Source organism: Orcinus orca, chromosome 11, assembly GCF_937001465.1.
Source record: "Orcinus orca chromosome 11, mOrcOrc1.1, whole genome shotgun sequence".
Lineage (NCBI taxonomy): Eukaryota > Metazoa > Chordata > Mammalia > Artiodactyla > Delphinidae > Orcinus > Orcinus orca.
In genome coordinates, this window is record NC_064569.1 from 6,537,834 (window position 1) to 6,553,363 (window position 15,530).

The following is a 15,530-nucleotide window of genomic DNA, read 5'->3' on the forward strand; positions in this document are numbered from 1 at the left end:
CCGCGCCCCCAGATCACGCTGACAACGCTGCGGCCCAATCCACGCCCAGGACAGGTGCCAGTCCCGAAGCGAAGCCCGGATAAGGCCTAGAGTGCCCGCCCCTGAAAATCTGCCAGTCACAGCTCTCTTCTCATCCTGACTCGGGTAAGGAGCGGTGCAGGAAGGATCTGACCAATACAGCTTTGGTTTGCGTACCTGTCTAACTAAGCGACGGGGCGGGGTGGAACTAGACGCCCGCTCCCTGGAAGGGCGGCTCCAACAATTTGAATTAGGCCTTTTTGGTGCCTCCCAGCCAATCGCTAAGCAGTTCCTTAAGTCGGGGCCCGCTCGCGGCCGCCGGCGCCGGCGTCTCCAGCCAATCACGCCGCTTCCGCTGACAGCGGTGGGCGGGGGCGGGGGCGGGCTCCGGCTCGCTATGGCCTGGACTCCGGAGCCCGGGGAGCGGCGGAGGTTCGGTGGTCTAGGCACTGCGCTGGCGCTACCTGGCCGGCCTCCACCCCACCTCCCCGCCTTTGACAGCTCTGAGGAGGCTGAATCCATCAAGGCAGAGCCGCAGGCTCCCGTGGCCAAAGTAAATACGAGAGCTCCGTTCATCCGTTCTACACAGCCAACCAGCCCCTCACGCACTGTATCCTAATTTTAACTCCCCCTCCCCAAACCTGCTCCTCCTAACCCTCCCAGGTAGCTTACTACATCGATTCAGTTGCCCAAACCAGAAACCTGGAAACTATCGTAGATTTCCTCCCCGTTCATCTTTACCTGTCCTCTAATAATTCAAGTTTTCCTTCTTAGCATTTCAAGGATTCTCCCCTCGTCTCACTGTCCTGCTTCAGATTATTATCCCTTACCTGGACGCCCTCGGTTGTAAAACTATTATTTTATGTCCCGATAAGTTAAAAGGTAGCAAATCAACTGTGACATAATGCTTTCTTATCACTTCGAATTTTTATTTTATATTTATTTAAAGTGCAAGTGTCTATAAATGTAGATTTTTATCATACTTCACTCTCGTGAAAATACATAAAAAGGAAAACAGAAAAGAGTAACATGGTAACAGTGTTCATAAAACTTCACATTCAGACACTGACTCTTATGATTCATTTTTTTTACTCATGTGCATGATTTCCACACAATGTAGTCCTCTGTGCATGCCATCAGGGGCTTTGGTGATGCAGCATTTCTTAAAGGAATGCTCCTTTTCTGTCTCTGGAATTTTCTTCCAAGCCTCAGACACCCATTTGGCAAAGTTTGATTCTTATGAGCCAGTATGACAAATACAGTATGACTGTTCTGGCTAATAGTTATAGTCAAACATCCCAATTTAGATGTTAAAATGAAAAAAAAAAGTGCCAAGTGCCTCTTAAAATTAATGAAATATAATATCTTTCTGTTTCATCTTGCCCTCATTTATAACCATCCTCTAAGAAACCACCAGGGTGGTCTACCCAAATGTTACAACCCTGCTTAAAACCTTTAAACAATTAGAAACACAATGTATTGATCATATGTGTTTATCCCATGCCCCTTCTGAAACTACATCAAAATGAAAATTGGTAAATACTGAAAACAAATTATAAACCCTCAAAGACAAACAGAATGGAAGGAATTGTTTCAGGCAGCATGAATGGCTAAATATGCCCACCAGATTCACATGAGGTGGCAAAAAAAAAAAAAAGTACAGAGCGGTTCCCCTGTACCCCTTCACCCAGTTTCCCCCAATGGTAACATCTTGTTTAGCTACAGTAGGATATTAAAACCAGGAAATTGACATTGGTACAATCCACAGAGCTTATTCAGATGTTGCCTCTTTTACATGCATTTGTGTGTGTGTGTGTGTGTGTGTGTGTGTGTGTGTGTGTAGTTTTATGCAATGTGTGTGTAGATTCCTGTAACCACCACCACAATCAGGGTACAGAACTATTATATTACTACCAGGCTCCCTTGTGCTATCCCTGTAGAGCCACACCCACCCCGATCCCGCACCCTGGGCAACTGCTAATTGGTTCTCCATCTCTATACCTTTATTTCAAGACTGTTATATAAATGGACTCAGACAGTCTATAACCTTCTAAGATTGGCTTTTTTTTTTAATATCCTCGAGATCCATTCAAGTTGTGTGTATAAATAATTTTCATTGCTGAGTAGTATTTCCGTGGTACGGATATACCACAATTTGTTTAACCATTTACCTGCTTAAAAGACATTTGGGCTGATTCCAGTTTGGGCTTATTACAAATTAAAGCTGCTATGAATATTTATGTACAGTTCTGCATGAACATAAATTTTCATTTCTCTAGAATAAATGCCCAAGAGTTCAATTACCGGGTAATAAGGTAATTTTGCATATTTAGTTTTATAAGAAATTGCCGAACTCTTTTCCAGAATGACGGCACCATTTTAGATTCCCACCAGCAACGCATGAGGAATCCAGTTTTTCCACATCCTCACCAGCATTTGTTGTTGTCACTTTTTTAAAAAAAATTTTAATCATCCTGATAGTTATTTAGTGATATATCATTGTGGATTTAATTTTTGTTTTTCCCTGATGGCTAATGATGTTGAACATATTTTAATGTGTTTATTTGCCATCTATATATCCTCTCTGGTGAAAGATCTGTTCATGTCTTTTGCCCATTTTCTAATTGGCTTGTTCATTTCTTTTACCTTTGAGTTTTAAGAATTCCTTAAATATTCTAGATAAAGTACTTTGTCAGATAAGTGGTTTCTCCCAGTCTATCTTTTGTCTTTTCATCCTCTTAACTGAATCTTTTGTAGAGGAAACGTTCTTAATTTTAAGATCCAATTTATCAACTTGTCCTTTAATGCATCACTTTTGGTGTCACACTTTGCCTAGCCCTAGAGTCTCATAATTTTCTCCTATTTTATTTTCTAAGAGTTGTACAGTTTTGTTTCATATGTAAGTCCATAATCCATTTTGAGTTAATTGTTGTATGAGGTGTGAAGTTTAGGTTGGGGTTCCTTTTTTTTTGTCAATGGATGTTCAATTGCTCCAGGACTGTTTGTTGAAAAAGCAATCCTTCCTCCATTGAATTGTTTTGCATTTTTGTCAAAAATTAGTTGGGCATATTTGTGCAGGTCTGTTTCTGGGTTTTCTATTCAGATCCATGACCTATGTGTCTGTCCTTCTGCCAATAACATGCTATCTTAATTACTGTGGCTATGGTAAACCTTAATATAAGGTAGAATTATTTTTCCCACTTTATTGTTCTTTTTCAAAATGGGTTTAGCTATTCTAGGTCCTTTGCCTAATAGATCATTTAAAAAATGCATTTGTGTAAACTGGCAAGAAAATAGACTATTTAAGGACCAAAAAACTAAGTGAAAGCTGGTACCTGGAGAGGTAAATTGAGCACTGAAGCTTGTTTTGCCTTGAGGGCGTTTGCTTAAAAGTTGAATTTAGGCATGGTGACCTCATAGGGTGCCACTGTGGCATAGGAGACAGAACCCAGGGCCTGCATAGGGTTGGAAATCTAATAGAAGGCCCCCACTATAACACCAGAACCCCAGAAGACTATATCCTCATGTAAGAGTGGATTTAAAATATGCTAACACCTGAACTGCCCCTAGGGGACTGCATAGAAAATTTGCTCATCTGGAATCTAAGTGCCTACTAGAGATCTTTTCTTTTTTCTTTTAAATATATGCAGATAATTTATCATCAAAGCTGTGACTTTTCTGCCCGAATTCCTTGTTGGTCCGAAAAACAAAATAGCAAGAATTTAAAATGGTTCCAGGTTGACAGTGCCACCAAGCACCAGCCGAAACAATGCAGATCATCTCTGGATGAGCTGATCTTCAATCTAGGCCTTGGGGAATTTCCACAGATACGGTTCCAAGAAAAATAGATTTTGTCAAAAATGGGAAACAAATAAGGAGCAAAGAGCCAGGAGTAAGAGCCAGCAAAGATGGAAATAGGAAGTAAGAAAATTAGAAAATCAAGCCAAATAGTTCAATATCTGATTAATAGGAGTTCTAAAAAGAGAGAAAGGTATGAGAGAGCAAGATTGCAAAAGACATACAAGAAAAAATTTCTGAACTGAACGTCTTTCTGGATTACATAGTACACTATGTGCCTAGCACAGTGAAAGAAAAAGAATCACGTCAAGACACATCTTCGTAAAATCTCAGAATATTAGGGGGAAAGAGAAGATCCAAAAAGATTTCAAAAAGAGAGAAAGGGACTTCCCTGGTGGATCCCTGGTCAGGAGCTAAGATCCTGCGTGCCACATGACGTGGCCCCCCAGAAAAGAGAGAGAGAGAAAGAGAAAGGAACAGGAATGAGAATGGCAACTCAATACAGTATTAGAAGATAGATGATGTGACAGTGCCTTTAAAATTCTGAAGAAACATGATCATTACCCTAGAATTCTATACCAGCCAAACGAATATAAGACCAATACGTACCAATATAAGATAAATATAGACATCTTTCAGATATGCAAGGAGTGAACATTTTTACTTCTCTTTCCAAGTAGGCTACTATAAGATGTGCTCTGGTAAGCAGGAAAGAGAAACGCAGCAGAGCTAGGGAATGGAATGCTGGATCCACACACAAAACTGGTGGAGGAAATCTTTGGAATGAAAGCTACACCACAGACCCAGAAACAACCTGTCCTGACTGAAGTAGGAGAAGGAGGAAACTGCAGGACAGTCTCCAGAGGGGGGGAAAAAACCTGTAAAGCATCTGACATGTTTAAATATTTGAAAAAGAATATGAACAAGTACTTTACAAGTCTGATGCGACGTGCGGAAAAAATTAGAGCTAGATACATAGAAAATTATATTTTGAAAAAGAGGTAATTATAAACTTAGGGGAAAACAAAAAGTTGAATAAGAACTAGAAATTATCTCACCTTTACGTTAATTGATTTTCAACAAGAGTGTCAAGACGGGACTTCCCTGGTGGCGCGGTGGTTCAGAATCCGCCTGCCAATGCAGGGGACAGGGGTTTGAGCCCTGGTCTGGGAAGATCCCACATGCCGCGGAGCAACTAAGCCCATGCACCACAACTACTGAGCCTGCGCTCTAGGGCCCGCGAACCACAACTACCAAGCCCGCATGCCACAAGTACTGAAGGCCGCGCGCCTAGAGCCCATGCTCCATAACAAGAGAAGCCACTGCAACGAGAAGCCCGCGCACCACAAGAAGAGTAGACCCTGCTCACCGCAACTAGAGAAAGCCCACGCACAGCAACGAAGACCCAACGCAGCCAAAAGTAATGAATAAATTAATTAATTTTTTTAAAAAAGAGTGTCAAGACCATTTAATGGGGGAAGGAATAGTCTTTTCAATAAATGGTGCTGGGGGACTTCCCTGGTGGTCCAGTGGTTAAGACGCAGTGCTCCCAGTGCAGGGGACCTGGGTTCGATCCTTGGTCAGGGAACTAGACCCTGCATGCATGCCGCAACTAAAACATTCCACATGCCACAACAAAGATCCCACATGCCACAAAGAAGATCCCCAAGTGCAGCAACTAAGACCCAGCACAACGTAAATAAATAAATAAATAAACAAACAAATAAATAAAATATTTAAATAAACAAATGGTGAAAGGACAGCCCACAGAATGGGAGAAAATATTTGCAAATGAAAATATTTATATCTGATACAGTACTGGTATCTAGAATATACAAAGAACCCTTCCAACTCAGTAATAAAAAAAATGAATAACCCAATTTGAAAATGGGCAAAGGGTCTAAACTGACATTTCTCAAAAGAAGACACACAAATGGCCAAAAAGCACAAGAAAAGATGCTCCACATCATTAACCGTCAAGGAAGCACAAACCAAAGCCACAATGAGACACTACTTTATAACCACTAGGATGGCTACAATCAAAGAGACAGGTAGTACCAAATGTTGATGAGGATTAAACCAAATGCTGGAGAAAGTAAACCTTCATACACTGCTCGTGGAAATGCAACATAATGCAGCCAATTTGGAAAAGAGCCTGTAGTTTTTCGAACAGTTAAACACAGAGTTACCACGTGACCCAGCAATTCCACTCCTAGGTATTTAACCAAGAGAAATGAAAATGCCCACACAGAACCTAATACACGAATGTTCATAGCAGCATCATTCAGAATCGCCAAAAAGTAGAAACAGCCCAAATGTCCACCAACTGATGAATGGATAAATATAGTGTGGAATAGCCATACAATGGAATACTATTCAGCAATAAGAGAAGTGGAGTGCTAATACTTGCTACAACATGGGGAGATCTTGTACCTACACTAAGATAAAGAAGCCAGTCACAAAGGATCACATGTTGTATGATTCTGTTTAGATGAAATATCCAAAACAGGCAAGAATCTACAGGGACAGAAAGTGGCTTAGTGGTTGCCTAGAACTGAGAGGAAGGGGGAACTGATGGTGGCAGCTAAGGGGCAGGGGGTTCATTTTGGGGTAATGTTAAAAATGTTCTAAAGTTGATTGTGGTATTGGATGCACAACTCTGCGAATATATTAAAAGCCATTGAATTGGGTGAATTGTATGTGGATTGTATCTCAATAAAGATACCAAGAGGTTTTTTTAAATATAAGAAACATAAGTTATACCACAGTACACCATTTGGCTCAGTAGTAAACAATATTTAATAGTTCTAATAATGTAAACACTGTCTACTGATTTAAGGCAAAATGCTGATATAACTATAATGAAGAGGCGTGAGGGATAGGGGTTATAAGAAAGGAGGACATTGGGGCGTGTAACTCCAGCTTCCTAACAAAGTAACTAGTAAGGGCCACCAGCTCCCTCTTCCAAAATCACACGTGAAGAATCCATGGAAGCTATAGGGAATCATGAATCTCAAGAATTAACAAAGACAAAGGCATAAGAATACCTTGGGGAGACTGAAGGCTCTAGTTATGTGTTCAGTTGCGTCCTCCAAAAGTTTTTATGTTTAAGTCCTAACACTCAGACCTCAGAATGTGACCTTATTTGGACACAGGTTCGTTGCAGATGTAATTAGTTGAGATGAGGTCATATTGTTGTAGGGTGGGCCCCTACTCCAGTATGACTGGTGTCCTTATAAAATGGGAAAATTTGGAGAGACACACACACAGGGAGAACGCCTTGTTAACATCAAGGCAGAGATTGGGCTGATATGTCTATAAGCCAGGGAACACCAAAGATAGCCAGCAAACCACCAGAGGCTAGGAGAGAGGCATGGAACAAATTCTGCCTGACAGCCCTGGTGAGGCCTCGTCTCAGACTTCTAACCTTCAGAACCGTGAGTTCATACATTTCTGTTGTTTATGCGACCCAACTCACAGTACTTACGGCCACCCCAGAAAACTAACACAGCTATCTTGAACCAGCACATGTGTTAGATTCCCAAAACAAACAACAAATATCATACATAGATATTACACATACATGTGATGAAAATACCAAAAGGGACTTGCAAGTGTGCTAAAGTGTTTGACTTGTTATGAATACTGATAAGTTTAAGAAACCAACAGGAGTAAACAAATATGAGTGTTTCTTAAAGCATGAATCACCCTGAAGACAAAAATAGAACATTGTTTTTCTGGAGGACCTCAGGTACAGAAGGTGGAGTTAACTGCTACTCATCAATTCATGACACATGATCTCCACTTATGCATAGAAAGATTTCATTTCATTTTATAATTCCATTTTTCCTTATTCCCCTCCCCAGCCATAGAGAACACTATAAATTGTTTGATATTTATAATTTTGTGTTTTTGCAAAATGTGTAGTGTCTCCTGCACGTGTTTTTATTTTTATTTACTTATTTTTAATGGATTGATTTTTTAAAATTAATTAATTAATTATTATTTTTGGCTGTGTTGGGTCTTCATTTCTGTGCGAGGGCTTTCTCTAGTTGTGGCGAGTGGGGGCCACTCTTCATCGCGGTGCGCGGGCCTCTCACTGTCATGGCCTCTCTTGCTGCAGAGCACAGGCTCCAGATGCACAGGCTCCAGATGCGCAGGCTCAGTGGTTGTGGCTCACGGGTCCAGTTGCTCTGCGGCATGTGGGATCTTCCCAGACCAGGGCTCGAACCCATGTCCCCTGCACTGGCAGGCAGATTCTCAACCACTGCGCCACCAGGGAAGCCCCAAATGGATTGATTTTTTTAAAATTATATTTATTTGGTTGTACTCAGTCTTAGTTGCGGCAGGAGGGCTCCTTACTTGTGGCCCATGAGCTTCTTAGTTGTGGCATGCGGGCTCCTTAGTTGTGGCATGCAAACTCTTAGTTGTGGCGTGCATGTGGTACCTAGTTCCCTGAACAGGGATCAAACCCAGGCCCCCTGCATTGGGAGCACGGAGTCTTAACCACTGTACCACCAGGGAAGTCCCGCATGTATTTTTAATTTACATAAATGATATCATGTTTTAAATCTCATTGTTTTTTCACTCAGCATGAATTTTTAAAGATGAAATTCATATAATTTGTAAATGATCAGTTTGCTCTTTCCTTCCAATCCTCGCATGCATTTAATTCCTTCCCTCCTTCCTTCCTTTCTCCCTCCCTCCCTTCCTTCCTTTCCCCCTTTCTTTCCTTCTTTGTTTTTACAACACTGACTAGTACCTTCAGTACTAAGTTAAAGTGCAACAGTAATAGTGGGCATTCTTGCCTTGTTGCTGATCTTAAGGGAATATATATCCACTAAATATCTGTTGTTGATCTCTAGTATGTCACCTTTACCAAATTAAGGAAATTTCCTTCTGTTCCCAGGGTTTTATTTTTTAATTATAAATAGCTGAATTACTTAAATTCTCTTTTCTGTATCAACTAAGATCATCACAGAGGACTAAACCTTCACCCTTCATAACAGGAAGCTAATAGATGTCTCAAACTGATAAGCCATGAAGAGCAGGAGGGCATATTATTTCCAATTACGATGACAAATACTAGAATAGTTCAAAGAAGTGAAAGTCTTTCATTCTGGGAAGCTAGTTTGGAGCGTAGACTGGGGTTAGGCAGGGGATTGCTCTTTTTGTCATATAACTTCCCCTTCTTTTTGATTAACTATATGCATGTATTACTTTGATTTTTTTAAAAATAAAGCTTAATTTAGAAATAAATCTTCAAGTCTCCCAACCCATGTTTTTAAGTGAGATAAAATTCATGCACCATATGAATCCACTCATTCAGTATATACCTAAGTGATTTTTAGTATATTCACAAGGTTGTGCAATCATTACCACTAATTCCAGAACATTTACATCAACCCCAAAAGAAACCCTGTACCTGTTAGTAGTCCTCTCCCATCCCTCACCCCTTACCCCATCCCCTAGCAACAACTAATCTACTTTCTGTCTCTGTGAATTTGCCTATTCTGGACATTTCCTGTAAGTGGAATCATACAATACGTAGCCTTTATGACTGGCTTCTCTCCTCTGCCATAGTGTTTTCAAGGTTCATCCATGTTGTAGCAGTACCTCATTCTAGTTTATGGCTGAGTAATGTTCCATTGTATGAATAGACCACACTTTGTTTATCCGTTCATCAGTTGATGGACATTTGGGTTGTTTCTTCTTTTTGGCTATTCGGAATAATGCTGCTATGAGCATTTGTGCATAAATTTTTGTGTGAATATGTTTTCAATTCTCTTGAGTATATGTATACCTAGGAGTGGAATTGCTAGGTCATATGGTAACTCTCTATGTAACTTTCTGTGGAACTGCCAAACAGTTTTCCAAAGTGTCTGCATCCTTTTACTAAAGGTTCAGTCTTAATGGTTCTTTAGAGTCGTCTTTGTGATCTGACTCTTGCCTCCATCTCCTGCCCTCTTTATCACGCACCAACAAATACCATTTACAGCTTTCCCATACACACCATGCTGTTTCTCACCTCTGGACCTTTGTTTCTGTTTCATCTGCCTGGAAAGCCTGCTAGCCTCCACTCTTTAAGATATCTCAGTAATGGCCTCCTCCAGAAAGCCTTCCCTGCCCCCACTCCTGCTCCCCCAGGATAAGCGTCCCTCCTCTCTGAACCTACACAGTAGGTAATTAACAAACTTTAAATGCCATGATATATTTTATAATTATGTTTCTTTTTTTTTTTTTTTTTTTTTTGCGGTACGTGGGTCTCTCACTGTTGTGGCCTCCCCCGTTGCAGAGCACAGGCTCCGGACGCGCAGGCTCAGTGGCCATGGCTCACAGGCCCAGCCGCTCCGCGGCATGTGGGATCTTCCCGGACCGGGGCACGAACCCGTGTCCCCTGCATCGGCAGGCGGACTCTCAACCACTGCGCCACCAGGGAACCCCCTTTGCTATTTTTTTAATTGAAGTGTAGTTGATTTACAATGTTGTGTTGATTTCGCTGTACAGCAAAGTGATTCAGTTATACACATATATACATCCTTTTTTTATATCCTTTTCCATTGTGGTTTATCCCAGGAGATTGAAAATAGTTCCCTGTGCTATACAGTAGGACCTTGTTGTTTATCCATTCTAAATGTAATAGTTTGTACCTACTAACCCCAAACTCCCAGTCCATCCCTCTCCCTCCCCCCTCCCCTTATAAGTATGCTTCTTTGTCTACCTCCTGCATTATGTGGAATTCTTTAAATGCAGGAGTTGTATCTTTTTTTCTTTGTATCCCTGGAACCTACTGGTGACCTTCAGTAAATGGCTGTTGAATGGATTACTTCTACAGATATTTACCAAGGGCCTATTAAGAGCCAGTACACAAAGAGACCAGATATTAGACTACTACAGTGAACAGACATGTGCAAGACAGTTCCTGCCCTCAGTGGGAATGAGGCCTAGTCCGTGGGGAAGGTGGACAAAGAGATACATAAAACCAAGCAAGATCGAAAAGCAAAAATATGAGTTCAGAGGCTCAGACATCTCAAGGTAAATGGACCTTGGAAAGTATTCCCTTGTCTTATTCCACTTTTCCAAAGCCGTGGTATTTGACCCCGATTTAGAATCCCTTATGGAGCTTTTGAAAAGATGAATGCTTGGGACACCAGCTCAGGTTGATTTCATTGGTCTGGGTTCTAATCTTTTTTTTCTCTCTCTTTTTTTTTTATGTTATGAAACCTGGATTTGGGTCCACTTGCCCAATACACAGCAAAGCCAATCTGCTGACACCAGGTTGTGAAGGAAAGTAAAGCATTTATTGCAAGGCCAAGCAAGAAGGATGGGTAGCTTAAGCTCAAAAGGCCAGAACTCCCTGAACTCCCCAATGGCTTTTAGGGAAGGGTTTTTAAAGACGGTGTGAGGGAGTCACAGGGTGCATGATCAGCTCGTATACTTCCTTCTGATTGGTTGGTGGTGAGGTAACAGGGTGATGTTTCAGGAATCTCAATCATCAACTTCTGGTTCCAGCCAGTCTGGGGTCTATGTGTCTGTGGTCAGCATGTAGTTAACTTCTTACACCTGGTGGGGGTTTAGTATCTGCAAAACAGCTCAAGGATACGGCTCAGGATATTATTTATAACCCTCAGAGAGGAACTAAAGGTCCTTGATCTTGTTTTAAGGCTATTTATTTTGTCTTGCTTGACTGTTTCCTTTTGTTTCTGCATTTTCTCACTCCTCTGATTAAATTTGCTCTTTGGAACCTGGGGAAGGCCTAGGAGGCTAAAGATGTTCTACAAACAAGAGGCAGGGGACACAAGTGGTGGTGGGGTGTCAGTCACCAGGAAGGCCCCACAGGGTCCCGCTGGGTTTCAAGCTCTGACAAGAATTCTAACATGTTGCCAGGATTGAACAGCACTCGTCTGCAGGGGAAAAAATAAATTTAAGCTCTTCATCCTGGCTGGCATTCAAGACTCCTAGTTATTTGGCACTAGATTTCCTATCCAAACTTATTTCCTACTATCAGAGAAAGCCTACTGTGTGTTAATGATCACTAACTAGTCCTATGGACTTGTGTAATTCCCACCTGAATTATTTCTGAATTATTTGAATTATTTCATATTCTGAATTATTTCACATTCTGAATTATTTCATATTCTTCAAAGCTCCTCCCTATAGATATTACTGTCCATATTTAACAAGGATTTCCCATTTCCATCAGCTGAAATTTTCCAAGATTCAGTTCAAATGTCATCTCTTCAACAAATAACTTTTCTGATCTCCCCCCAGCCAAAAAAGAACTAATTTTCCTATGCAATTATCATATCCAAATTTATATTGTTTACATATTGTATCTCTTAAGTAGATTGAAAGCTACTGAGAGTCAGGAACCAACCCTGACTTAGTGATTTATGTCCCTCCAAATAACACTGCACATAATGGTTCAGTGTTTATTGAATAAAAATATTACACACTGTTTCACACCAAAACCAAGATTGTTCTGTCCTTGAAAACATGATCTTATAAATCTTCACAGCAGGAAGATTCAATGCTCGTTGAATTAAATGATCATTTTCCTCTTTACCAAGAACCACACATCCTACTAAAACATGTACTCGTATTCTTTGGGGCACCTTGTACTTAGCAGAATCTCAAATATTTGATTTTCTCTTCTCCAGTCCCACCAAATCATGTAAAGTATCCCAGAGCCACTCATACTTCACACCAACCTCTCCATTCTCATATCCAGCTCCTCTCCAGCCATCCCTTTAAAAATTCACTCCCTTTGAGTCCTGACACTCTCATATATACATTTACATGAGACCCAGGATCATAATGTATGGTCATGTATACCCATCAATCCACTTCTCCAAAATCTACTTTTCAGTTAATCTAACATGTACTTAATTAGCTTCACTTCTATTGAGCCTTCCAAAAGATAAAGTCCCAACAAAGACACAAAATGTTACTGAGGTAGATTGCCTGCAAATATGTCTGTGGACACTTCCTCACATCCCTGTAATTGCATGCACATTCTCTGATCCAAAAATGGAGTGCATTTCCACATAGCCTTGAATCTGCACTGGCCTGTGACTTACTTTGACTGGTAGAATGCAGCACAAGTGACAACATGTCACTCCTTGGCCTGTGTCTATCAAACCTTGCAACTTCCATTTTTGCCCTCTGGAGTCAAGCCTCCATGTAAAGAAGTTTAGGTTAGCTAGACTACTGAATAATGAAATCACGTGGAAAAAAATCTCTGCCACTCCAACTGAGGCACCAGACGTGTGAGTGAAGACATCCTGTACATTCTTGCTTCAACCAAGCTCCCAGCTGAATGCAACCACATGGTTGACCCTCGCCAACACCAAATGGAGCATAACCACCCTGCTGAGCCCAGATAACCCAGAGAATATGAGTTCATAATTTGTTGTTTTCAGTCACTAAGTTTGGGGATGGAGTATTATGTAACAATAGATAATCGAAACTGATACTTTTAAAGGATTTGGATCAAATAAGAGACCTAATCACCCTAATTCGTTTACCTTCAAATCTCAGTTTATATCTATAACTAATTCACTTTCTTTAGTTTGCAATACTTTTATTGAAAAGTTAATTTAAAAAACCTATTTCCATTCATTTCTTCAGGTTTTTCTAATTCTTGGCAACTACACACACTCCAGAGGAGTGTCATTACCATTTACATTGCCAAACTTTGTACTGTTTTACATGCATAATTTCATTTATTCTTCACATAACCCTATGAGGAAAGTATTGTATTGTTCTTAATTGACAGGCTAAAAAAAACTAAGGCTCAGAAATTACCTACTTTGCCTAGGGTCAAATAGAGTGGTATAGCTTGAGTTTAAACCCAGACCTGTCTGACTCCAAAGGACATGTTTTTAATCGACAGTCTACACTATACTAGAGACTCATAATCAACCTAAAAAACCCTCCCAAGAAACATAAATAGCACTTTTAACCCACATAAAAGATTTCTTTAAAAGTAATATGTCAAATACTTTCCTTTTGCCCATTTCTTTTTTTTTTTTTTTTTTTTTTGCCATGCCTTGTGGCATGCGGGATCTCAGTTCCCCAACCAGGGATCGAATCTGTGCCCCTTGCATTGGGACCACAGAGTCTTAACCACTAGACCACCAGGGAAGCCCCTCAAATACTTTCCCTACTTCACTCTGCAAATATTTATTGAGAGCCTTACATAGACTAGGCTCTGGAGACACTGAATTTAACTCTAATCAATACACAATTCTAAAATTGTAGCAACATTTTTCTCCTCTCAGTTGAGTAATGTCAAACTTATTTAACTTGATTTATGGCCAAGCAAATTATTAAAAGATGAAAAAGCAGACAGTGTCATTATAGCTAGACCTACCCAGCCATCTCCCAACACATTCTATATTCCCTCACCATGCACCACGGATCACTCTTCTCTTCCCCACTTGAAATGTTCTACTTCTTTCTCTGCTTACTGAAATCCAACCTCTTCTATGAAGCCTCTTCTGATTAGGCCAAACACATTCTCTTATCTAGGTTATTTATCACCCACATCAGTGGTTTCCAAACACAGCTAATTAAAATCACCTGGCTTTTAAAATTAGAACTACTTAAAATTAGAGGAGTCATACTTTGAAAAAGCAAAAGCCTGGAAACAATCTAAATGTCTATCAAAATGGAACTGGTTAAATCATTATGGTATATAACGTGAGGATATAAAACCATACCTAAGTTACATTAAGTGAAAATGTAACTTAGTGTGCATGGAATCCTACTTTTTTTTATAAAGAAGACAGATAGATAGATAAGCTTGTACATGCACAGTATATATCCAGAAAGATTAAAAAGAATCTCATAAGAGTGGTTGCCTCAAGGAGCACAAAAAGCAAGCTGTGAGAAAACTTTTCATCTCATTACTCTTTTTTTTTTGGCTGCGTTCAGTCTTTGTTGCCGCGCAGGCTTTCTCTAGTTATGGCAAGTGGGGGCTACTCTTTGTTGCAGTGTGCAGGCTTCTCGTTGTGGTGGCTTCTCTTGTTGCGGAGCACGGGCTGTAGGCACGCGGGCTTCGGTAGTTGTGGTCCGCGGGCTCTAAAGCGCAGGCTCAGTAGTTGTGGTGCACGGGCTTAGCTGCTCCACAGCATGTGGGATCTTCCCAGACCAGGGCTCAAACCCGTGTCCCCTGTATTGGCAGGTGGATTCTTAACCACTGCGCCACCAGGGAAGTCCCTGATTACTCTTAATTTGAAATGTCTATATATCCTATATGGATGTCCATATGTCCTATACGGATGGATACATTTTAAAAAAATTATTAAAAAAAAAAACCCACCCACATAGACCCACAAGACTCAGCTCAGCTCTACAGATCACAAATCTTTGGGGGCAGGGACTAGACTTTCTAAATTGTTAAACTACCCAGAGATTCTGATGATCAATCAGGCTTAGGAAGCACTCAAGCAAACCACTCATATGGTACTTAATGCCTCATATTAAAGTGTACATGTGAGACTATAACTTTATACACGTAACTAGAAAAGCATGGGGGGAGGATATATTACATTTTGGCTTTCCTACAGTTCTCAGCTCAGAAAAGGTACTCAATAAATATTTTTTGACAAGATTAGTGCAGAAGTATAATTCCATTTTTCTATTATACTTCATTTCAGTGCAGAAGGGTTTTAAAAAATACATTTAACATGATGGCACTGTGGGGCAGT

General features: G+C 40.6%; 1 long non-coding RNA gene across 1 annotated transcript; it reads left to right on the forward strand.

Annotated features, from left to right (window-relative positions):
* The first annotated feature begins 13 nt into the window (after positions 1 to 13).
* LOC117196328 (uncharacterized) lies at positions 14 to 11,757 on the forward strand. The gene is made up of 2 exons (XR_004476459.2): positions 14 to 144; positions 3,669 to 11,757. It is a non-coding gene; the product is annotated as an uncharacterized LOC117196328 (long non-coding RNA).
* Positions 11,758 to 15,530: the final 3,773 nt, after the last annotated feature.